Here is an 11,452-nt window from a genome sequence, read left to right on the forward strand (position 1 = left end):
GGCTTCTCTGTGAGTCTCATTTCCTGTTTATAAATCGAGGGTAACAAGCACCCCTGCCCACGCGTGGCTGGGAGAGTGTTTGTAGTGGGGTGAATGGTGTCCCCAAATCCAAGTCCAGCCGGGACCTCCGAGTGTGACCTTTGGATGGAGGGTGGGCCCTGAATCCCATGATGGGTGTCCTTACAAGAAGGGTGACACAGAGCCCCACAGGGAGGAGGCCTGTGAAGGCAGAGCAGAGGTGGAGGATGCAGCCCAGGAGCCCGGGGCCCCCAGGAGCTGGAAGAGGCAGGAGGGACCCTCCCCCGGAGCCTTTGGAGGGAGCGCGGCCCTGGGACACCTGATCTCAGGCTTCTGGCCCCCGGAACTGGGAGGGAATGAACGTCTGAGCTCTAAGCCACCTGGTCTCTAGTGCTTCAGCCCAGCTGCCCCTGGACTCTAACGTGGTCCCACTAGCCGGCCTCAGTACGTGCTCACCACTGTTGTGATGGCTGCTTAAGGAGAGTCCTCCTTCCAGAAGCTTCTCTCGTGCTCGACCCTGGCCCAGCACAGCTCTGAAGGGGCCCCACGACCCTGTTGGCAGGGGAGGCCTCACCAGAGCCTGGGGTCCCAGTTAGCGCTGCACACACCAACGTCACGAACTTGGGGGGTCAGCAGGAGGCGGAGGGATGACGGGGGGAGAAGAGAGTCTTGCTTCCCCAGCTTTTTCGATGGCGTGGCTTTCGATGACTCGTAACCAGCACTGCAGATAAAACACAGAGGTCTCAGCAGAGCAGCCGCCGGGGCCCCCTGGGTCCTTCGTCACAGCCAGGGGGAGACCAGAGCTGCGGCCCACACGGCAGGTTATGCTGCTGTGGTCTGGGGCCAGGCCGGCTCATTCATCCGCCCCCTCACGCATGCAACACATACACGCCGGTCACCTGCCATGGGCCACCCGGAACCCACAGCCAGGTCTGCACCAGTTCACAGCAGACGTGGCCCTGCCCTGACCACACTGTGTTCTGAGGGGAGGGACACTCCAAATAAGCCAGCAGACATGTGGACAATGGGGCAAGTGGGGACACTCGAAGAAGGAGAGGTGAGCAGCAGACTTCCTTAGACGGGCAGGCGGCCAGGGCAGACCTCACAGTCTTTGTTCCCAGTCCTGGCACCGACCTTGAAGTACCCTTGGAATTTCCCGAGGGACAGGAGTATCTTTGTTTTGCTAATGAGTTTCCCTAGATGTCAGGATGGGGGCTGCTCCCCATAAAGACCAACCCAGTGGCTCGTGGCTTGAGGGCGGGAACTTTCGGGTCAATCAGGTGGCCCATGATGTAATCAATCATGCTACATAATGAAACCCCATAAAAACTCCGGACACCGAACCTCGGTGGAGCTGCCTGCCAGTGAACATGGGCTGCGCCATGAGGCTGATGTGCCCTGATTCCACGGGGAGAGAGAGTGGACACTTTGCATCCTGAACCCCTCCAGACTCTGTCCAACGTGTACACTTTATAGTAAAACTGTAATCCTAACTACGGGGTTTCAGTGAGCTCTGTGAGTCACTCTAGTGAATTATCAAATAAGATGGGGTCATAGGAACCCCCAGAGCTGTAACCTGCTGGACAGAAGCACAGGTGGCCTGGGGACCCCACTTGCAGCTGGCATCTGACATGGCACGGAGGCGAGGATGCCCTCGTGTCTCCATGGAGAATGGAGCCCTTAACTGGTGGCATCTGACGTCAACTCTGGGGCGTTAGTGCCAGAACTGAATTGCACCCTACCAGGTGGTGTTAGACCAATTGTGGTGGAAACAGAACAGGAGGGAACATCTGAGCCGAGACCCAAAGAATGAGAGTGAAAGAGTCCTGTCAGGTGCTGGAGGAAGAGCATAGCGGTGGGAGGAGCAGGTGCAGCACAGGCAAAGGCCCTGGGGCAGGGACCAACGGTCCTACTACTGTGTCGTAAAAAGAACAGGGCATTTCTAGCAGCCTTCCTTCAAGTCAGGTCATAGTGACTGTGTAAGAACAAAGCATCAGGCATCAAACCCAGGCTCCCTGCCAAGTGGCCTGGGGCTCATCACCTAGAGCAGGAAGGCAGCAGGGCAGGACTAGGTGGGAGAGGCATCTGGTCTGGGTCAAAGGAGATGGGGACACTTTGTTTATAGACACACACGTGCACACACAAGCACACGTGCACAAACATGCACACACATCCATGTAAAAACACATGAACACACGCGTGCGCACATGCACACATGAAAACATGCACGCATACATGCACGTGCACACATGCACACATATGCATGTGCACACACTCGTACACACAAACACACATGTGCACACAAACACATACACATGCATGAATGCACTAAGGGAATCAGCCTTCCGTCTGCCCGGAGCCCTGGTGTTTTCATTACCCCAAAGGGCATGGATCAGGCCTGGGCACTGCGGCCACATGCCGTGTCCAGGCCTTCACCTCATCCTGGTTTGAAGAGACCACCTGCTGGCACCTCGATTTCAGACGTCAAGCCTCCAGGGCTGTGAGAAAATAATCTCTGTTGTTTACATCACCTGGTCTGTGGTACTTCGTTATAGCAGCCCCAGCTAAGATAGTGCCACAAATTGGGACAGTGTCAGCTATTAAATCTAGGTGATGAGTCAGTGGGTGCAGCTTACTAGTCTAAGTCTGAGCATGTTCAAAACACCAAAGGAAAAGTGAGAAGAAGAGAAAAGGGGAGAAAAGCACTGAGGTTGGGAGTAGATGGCAGACGGTGAACAGAAACCACATGTGAAGTGAAGCCGGTCTTTGTAGCATCAAACTCCCAAACCTCACAATTGCTCCGTGGGGCGAACAACTCCTAGGATGTATTTATTCTCCTTAAACAACACTTCAAGGACCAGGACATTAGCTGCACTTCACAAGATGCGCTGGGGGTCACCTGCCGGCTTCCAACTCCCCATCTGGCTCCACCTCACTCTGGGAACCTAGGTGATGCCCTCGGCCGAGAGCAAGGAGTCCCTTACCTGTCCGGATCCGGCAGCATGGGCGGCAGCTCACACTGGGCCCCCCACGGGAGGTCCTCCCTGTCGTCCCACTGGTCTCAGCTGGGCTCCTCCAGCGGGGGAGAGATGTGCAGAACAGAGCCGTCCTGGGGCCAGACAGAGGGCCGAGTGAGGCGGCAGGGACCATGGACTCGGGTGAGCTGTGTCGTCAAGCAGAGCCCCTGAGGGACCACCACCACTGGAAGGAATCATGAGCTCTTCCACTACACCTCCCATCATGGACAGAAAGGAGGCTCTGTGCAAGGGCGAGAGCCCAGGGACCACTGGGCGCGGCCTTGACCTGAGCAAAGTGATGCATGAAGGAGATGCGTGTTGTCAGGGCCCCCTTGAAAGCTGGCAGGGCCTCGAAAAGTCAAACACAGAATCGCCATAGGATCCAGCAATCCCACTCCCGGGGATGTAACCGGAAGAATTGAAAGCAGGGCACAAACAGATACGTGTACACCCACGTTCACAGCAGCATTACTCACAGCAGCCAAAAGGGTGGAAGCCACCCAAGTGTCCATCGATGGATGATGGATGAACACAATGTGGTCCATCCACACAGTGGAATATCACTCAGCCTTCAAAAGGGAGGAAACTCGGACCCCTGCTACAACGTGGATGGACCTTGAGGACATGATGCTCAGTGAGATAAGCCAGACACAAAAAGACAGATACTGTGATTCCACTCCTGTGGGGTCCCTGGAGGAGCCGGGGTCACAGAGACAGAAAGTAGGGGGTGGGGCGAGGGGCTGGGGAGGGGGAGGGGCATCTGTGTGGAGCGGGGACAGAGTCGCAGCTGGTACAACTGCCTTTCTGAATTCTGTGAGTCCTTCTAGCGAACTGAGCCTGAGGGTGGTCTTGGGGACCCCTACACTTACGATAGGAAAGGATTGTTTTAAAATAGACACGCGTGTGGGAAGAACGGGAGAGCACATCACACAGCAAGAACATTCTGCAAGCAGGACACCAGACGTGTCAGTGGTGACTACACCAGCCCACCCGGGAAAGGCAGCCACACGGCGGCAGCGGCTGAGAACTATCCAGATCCACTCGGCTCCGCGTCCAAAGTTCCAGACACCGTCGGCACCTGGTCCTGGGTAACTGGGGGTGGCGGTGGCTTTAGATGCTGTCGGATCCGTGGACCCCTCCCTCACGCCACACTTCTAGGCAGCTGCCCTCACCCACTCTGGCCAAAGCCTGGGAGTTTCTCCTTTGTTCTCCCGAGAGGGTGGACGGGGGGCACCAGGCCTGGTTGAGGGCACGGGGAGGGCTTTGATAGCAGCATTTGTCTAAATAATGAATGCAGAGCCCCGCACCCCCACCCTTCTTCCCTAGTGAGTGCCCAGAATCACCCTCACACAGGAGCCTGGAGGCACCCCCTGGGGAATCAACAAGCCCAAGGAAAGCCCTAAGAATCCTTCTGAGGTTCCCAGGAAGACACCTCTCCTGGGTCGCTGAGTAACAAGGTCCACCCGCACTCAGGCTTCCTTCCCATCGGCTTTTGTCCACCATGAGGGATCCTTACGGCAGCCAAGCGCACAGACCTGCCGCGAGAGCAGTACACAGTGCATTCCCAACACCCCACCGGAAACCTGCCTGGACCCCGGCCCATGGCACGGCCCCGTCCATCCCCAATTACCTCTGGCTCCAGGCAGCCTGATTCATGGGGTTTCCAAGTTTCCTCTCCCCTTTACAAGGGCCGGTGTCCCCCCCCCCCCCCCGACCCCAGGGCTAGCGCACAGGCCGGGCAGGAGGGGATGGCGCCGAGCACGAGCCTGAGCCTGAGGCGGACTCACGCGCAGGGCGCTGGACATCACGGAGTGCAGCCGCAGCAGGCCGTTCAGCGTGTCTACACCCAGCTCCCGGGAGTATAGGCCGTACCGCTGCTCCAGGGCTTCCGGCACCGCGCGAGGCCGCCGTCTGCGGGAGTCCGGGAAGCAGAGATGGGGCGAAACATCTGCCATTTGTTAAAAAGACAATATCTTTTTCGGAAGCTCAAAGGCAAATGCTCCAACCTGATAAAAGATTTTTCTAGAAGGTGGGGTTCCTGTAGATCGTCTTCTTTATGTTTCTATTATTAAAGTTTTCTGTTATGTTCATGTATTGCCTTCTAGTCATAAAAAAATATTATTAACAATTCTAAAGGATAAATAAAATTTAATTTAAAAGTTAAAGAATGGGAGTTCCCTGGTGGTCTAGTGGTTAGGATTCGGTGCTTTCGCCCGAAATCAATCCCTGGCTGGGGAATCTGCAAGCCGCGGGGTGAGGCCAAAAAAAAACAGTTAAAGAACCACTCCTAGGTGTATACTCAAAAGAATTGAAAACAGGTGTTCAAACATGTACAAACTTGTACATGAATGGTCACAGCAGCACTGTTCACAATAGCCAGAGGGTGGAAACAACCCAAGTCTCCATCCACTGATGACAGAGAAACAAAATGCGATATATCAATGGAATATTATTCAGCCACTAAAAGGAGAGAAGCACTAACACCTGCTAAAATGTGAATGAACCTCAAAAACATTATGCTAAGCCAAAGAAGCCAGACACTGAAGGCCACGTATTCTAAGATTCCATTTATAGGAAATGTCCTAAAGAGGTGAATCCCCAGAAACAGAAAGTAGGTGAATGGTTGCCCGGTGCTGGGGGGCGAGGGGATGGAGTGACTGCTGACGGGACTGGGTTCTCTAGGGACTCGTGGAAATGCTTTGGAACTAGAGGTGAGGGCTGCACAACACTGTAGACGTACTAAATGCCACTGAGTCGCACACTTTATAATGGTTAAAATGGTGAATTTTATGTTATGTAAATTTTACCTCAAGAAAAAGTAAGAAATTAAAAGACAGCATAATTATGGCTCTGACAAAATTTGATTGCTCGCAGGCAGGGACTGGTAAGGGGTTAGGTTATAAGTAAACCTGATTTCTTTTCCAGAACATTCTTTAATGTTGTCATTGGTTTTTTTTTTTTTAATTAATTAATTAATTTATTTATTTATTTTTGGCTGTGTTGGGTCTTCGTTTCTGTGCGAGGGCTTTCTCTAGTTGTGGCAAGCGGGGGCCACTCTTCATCGTGGTGCGCGGGCCTCTCACTATCGTGGCCTCTCTTGTTGCGGAGCACAGACTCCAGACGCGCAGGCTCAGTAATTATGGCTCATGGGCCTAGTTGCTCCGCAGCATGTGGGATCCTCCCAGACCAGGGCTCAAACCCATGTCCCCTGCATTAGCAGGCAGATTCTCAACCACTGCGCCACCAGGGAAGCCGTGTCATTGGGTTTTTTTTAAGTGCCTTTTCCCCATTATAAGAGGAACTGTGAGATGCCTCCCCAAAGGGAGACTCGTGATTCAGCCTAAATCAGTGTTGACTATAAAAACATCATCATGATGGTGATCCTGGTGATGATGATGGTGATCCTGGTGATGGTGGTGATGTTGATGGTGATGATGGTGCTGGTGGTAATGTTGATGGTGATGATGGTGATTATGGTGCTGGTGGTGATGGTAATGATGACAATGATGATGGTGATGGTGGTGATGGTGGTGATGATGATGATGGTGATGATGGTGATGATGGTGATGGTGATGATGCGGCAGAGCTAAGAGGCAATAGGACAGGTAGGGGGGTTGCCACCTGCACAGGTGCTGACCTGGAGCAGGGTTGTCCATTATACATGGGGTCTGAACACTAAGGAGGGGGTGGAGGAGGGGAGGGTCGTAGCAACATAAGGCTGCAAAAAATCGCAATATTTGTCAACAGAGACGGTTAAATAAATCATGCACATTTCTGCAGATGAGGCGGATTTCACTCATAACACAATTTCTAGGATGGGCGAGTAAGTGAGGAAAAGCACAGCATGGCGTGCACGGTACACTCCTGTTGGTGTAAGAAATCTGTTTACACACACATGCCCTGCACAGACCCTGCCTGGGGGACATGCAGCTGACCGGGAGCAGTGGGCGGGGACACTGGTGTCTACTGGACTGCCATGTGGGATGTGACTTGTGTTTTGGACCATGTGCACTGCCTCCTCTTTCCAGAAAGTAACGCTAAAAGAGATCAGAGCCTCGGCTGGCCTCACCCTGAATCAGCTGCCGCTGGTCCTGGATGATCTGCTCGCAGAGCCGCCGGTGCTGCTGGCAGCACTGGATCACAAAGTCCTTCTGGCACAGCAGGTTCTTCCTGCACAGGCTGTTGGCCCGCAGTGCCGTGTCCTCCACCTCCAGCTCGCGGGCCCTGCAAGCAGTCGCAGCGCCTCCCGCTGTCCTTGCTGACGACCTGCGTGGGCGGCAGCTGCTCCATCGGCGAGGCCTTCTTCTTGGCGTTGGCCAGACGCTGCTCCAGCCCGGCCTGGCAGAGAGACCAAGGGCTCAGGGCAGACGTGGGTCTCTGCTCCCACGTCTGCTCGTTCTTACGGGCTCAGCTTTGCGAGCTGTGCTCATGAAAATACTCGGGATTGACTCTGAGGCTGTGCGGCGGCCACCCTGCATTAACCGTGTCCTTTACTTTCTGTTCTGATGCTGTCACATCTGGGGACCCTGCTGACCCTGGAGGGACTGCCCCTCCCAGGATGGCCAAGTCCTACAGAGAGTGAGCCACTCTCCCTCAGGCACACCTTCCAGTGCAAACCAGCCAGCCCAGAGCCCACCCCCACCCCCTCCTCCATGGGGCTCCCCCCCTCTGGGCCCCTGTCCCCCTGCCCTCATCACCCAGGGCAGGTACCAGACAACCAGGGATGGGCCCTGTGCCCCAGAGCCCGCTGGAATGATCCAGACCAGCCAGCCCTCAGCCTGCCCACCTGCCTTGTCCACTCCTTCAACAGACATCACACTGCCCCTCCCTCTGACACCTGGTGCTTCCCCGTGTGGCCCTGCCCGGCATCACGTGCTCCCTCCTCTTGGGAACCGTGAGTAACAAACGATCTTTCCAAGGCAGTCATCTCCTGATCTGTTGGCCTCACTGTACCTTGCCTTTTCTATTCAAGAACACAGACCCAGGGCTCGCCCCTCGCCACTGTGTCTGCTATGGGACGCCAAGGCTGCCCGTTTTCACACCATGAAGACTTCGTGAGCTGCTCCTGGCCCTCACAGAGTACTCTCTGAAGGGGTGCCTTCTACAGCCACCATACTGCAGGCCTCCTGTCTGCAAAGGAGGCCCTGGTTCTCCTGAGCCAAAGCAGGACATGAGAAGGAGCAGGGAGACAGGAGGCACAGCTTGCCCACTGCAGCCACTGGGAACGGCTTCCCTCCTGCAGAAAACCGGCTGGGGGGGCCTGTGAGGTCTGCCTGGGACCCTTTACCTTACTCTGTGGGTCCGTCAGGGCTCTGGAGAAACAGAACCAATAGGAGAGAGAAACGCATACATATATCTATTTATCCATGTTTATGTACATATGTGTTTATATATGTTTATGTGTATATAAATACATATATACACATTTATGTATATGTTTGCATGTATATGTATATATACATATATATATGCACACACATATACATACACTCACACACAGATTTAAAGAATCGCGGCTGGTGAGTCTAAAATTTGTCAGGCAGGCCAGCAGGCTGGAAACTCAGGCAGGAGCTGATGCCACAGTCTTGAGGCAGAATTTTCTCTTCTCTGGGAAACCTGAGTTTTTGCTGGTAAGGTCTTTCAACTGATTGGATGAGGCCCAGCCACACTATCCTGGATAATCTTTACTTACAGTCAACTGATTGTAGATGTTCACCTCACCTACCAAATACCTTCACAGCGGCACCTAGATTAGCATTTCATGGAATCACTGGGTACAATGGCCTGTCCAAGCTGACACCTAAAATCGCCACCACACCATGTAACTCCATCTAGGCCCCCAGATAGTAACGCCTGGGGCTGCAGCTGCCGACATCCCTTCCCCCAAATCACGGTCCCTGGAAGCAGGTCGGATAACAGCCCCCAGTGCAGCCCAAGAGGACGTGCTCCAGCCTTTTGCGTCTTCATCCTCTGGGACGGAGAGGGGACCACTTTGGGCGGAGCTGGCTCAGCTCCCCTAGTAAGATCCTCCTCTCCTCCCTGAGGTCCTCCCAGACCCCCCGGCTGAGTCAACAGCCCCCTCCGCCAGCTCCCCAGCACCCTGTTGCTATGTCTATTATCCTGCTATCATACTGGGTTGTACATAGTTGTTTGTGTCTCTTCCCAGTAGATTGACAGCTTAAGTCTTAGAGAGTATCTTGTTCATCTTTATGTCCTCAGGGCCTGGCACTGAGCTGGACACTTAAAACATTGATTTGTTATTGACTGATTGATCATCTAATTAATTCATTAATAGACTCACATTTACATGCTACAGCTCAATATCTATACTTGGCTCTCGAAGGCCATATTCTCTGCCGATGCACATTATCTCTTTAAGAAAAAGGCGTTTTTCTTAATTTTAAATGTTGGAAGACTTTTGCAGTGAGATCATGTAATCTCCAAATTGCTGCAGGCAGATGCAATAATATTAAGAGATTCTTGGTTTGGCAAATAGCCTTTAAGTGAAATAAACACTGCCTGTTTTAGCAACATGACATCATCAGATGTTTTCTCCACTTGCCTGAAAATACACCTGCTAACATTTAACTAATGGGCTGAAATAGTAGCCAGCTTCACTGGCATTTTCCCCAAAGGCTCCATCAAGCGCCAGTTCTGTCATTTTTCTGAAGTGAGACTATTAGATAACCAGCTATTATATAAATAGCTCATATAAATAGCCAGCTCTTCTCAGAAGACAGGAATGTGAGAAGAGCTCTTTCTCCAGAGAGGAGCCTGGAGTCTGGGCTTCCTCTGACCGTGCTCCTTGTTCCTGTGCCATGCGCCTGAGACCAGACTCAGGGAGACTGAGGGGACGCCGATGGAGAGCCGTGCGGGGCTAAAGTGCTCCCCACACGGTGGCCACTGCAGGCGCCCACAGACAGGCAGGGGGTCTCGGTAGACCCCACGCCACCACTCGTGCCCCATTTCCGTGGCCCCCTGTGCCCCCCCAGTGTAGCCATAAGTCTAACTCAGAGGGGCATGGACTTTGGAGTCAGGCTCAGGTCGGGTCCTGCTCTCTGGGGACTGGGGACAATTTCTCTCGTCTCTGAGCCTCAGTTTTCACATCTGTAGAATGGTCGTGATCGGCCCTGCTCCGGGGGACTACTGTAGGAGGCCCTGGCGCGCCGGCTGCCGTCAGAAAGCGTTAGCAGCTCTCAGCAGCGCTGCTGTGACTGTGGCGAGCCTGGTCCCTCCCGCACCTGGAGGGCCTCGGTTTTCCGCCGCTCGGCCAGAAGCATGTGGACCTCCCCTCTGGCCAGGGCCACCTCGTGCGGCTCCGCGGACCCGCCCGAGTCCCCATCCCCGTCGGCCTCCCCCGGCTCCTTGTCCCTCTCAGGGGGCCTGTCCCTGTGCGCGAGGTGGCGGGTCTTCTCCCGCTCCCAGCTGCAGCCTCAACAGAGGGGTCAGGGGTCAGAGCGCAGGCCACGCCCGGGGAGCCTGGAGAGCCCTGGCATCTCCTGTCTCAGAGTTCCTATTGGTCCCAGCTGGTCTACTGGCAGGCGTGGGCGTGAAAACGGGGCAGAATTGGGGCTGCTATCTGATGCCTTCTATGCTTATGAAGAACAAGAGGTCATGAGCAAAACTGGAAGGAAGTAAAGAATTGGAAAACATCTGTGGCAGGTTGGCCGCGTGACAAAGTGCCCGCACTGCCGCCAATCCCAGACCCACCCAGGACCGTCTGGGTGACGTGGGCCGCCTGCCGCGTAAATGCTCCTCGGTTCCCTCAGCTGTAAACCTTGGAGACGGCAGCACACCCGGGGCTGCATGACGACGGAGTGCAAGGACCCAGCTCAGGGCGACGCCTCCAAAGGTGCACGCAGGGCGCCCGACCGAACCTAAACTATAAAGGGTCATGTGGAAACTGCAAGGAAGGAGGACCCAGAGGGAGTGAGGGCTGGGAGCAGCGGATGGGATGGAGGGAGCGCTTCCTTTATCAGAATTCCTCTAGTGCAGGTGCCCTGCTGTTTGCGTGATTAAGAAAATAAACAGGAAGGAAGGAGGAGGAGGAGAAATGGGAGAGGATTGGCGAAGAAATGGACTCAAGTCACAGCGCTGGGGCCTGTAAGCGGAGAGGACACGTGTCCTAGGTTGCCCACTGTCATCCCAGCATGATTGTTAATAGCGCCTCCCCACCCTCTGGTGTTCCTGGTCCGGACGACAAAGTGCACGGCCAGTCCCTCGCCAGGCAGTCAGTCACTCACAGTAGGTGTGAACCGCGAGTGCGTGTGGAATGGTAGAAAGACCCTGGCCGAGTGGACGCACAACCTCGGGCAAACCCACATCCCCTCTGCCCTCAACATCCTCGCTGTGAAATGGGGTTGACCCTAACCTGCCAGGGCTGGCCCTGGACTCCACCTGTAGAAGGAGGTCGAAGG

The sequence above is a fragment of the Balaenoptera ricei genome, chromosome 15 (genome assembly GCF_028023285.1).
Source record: "Balaenoptera ricei isolate mBalRic1 chromosome 15, mBalRic1.hap2, whole genome shotgun sequence".
NCBI classification, from domain to species: Eukaryota; Metazoa; Chordata; class Mammalia; order Artiodactyla; family Balaenopteridae; genus Balaenoptera; species Balaenoptera ricei.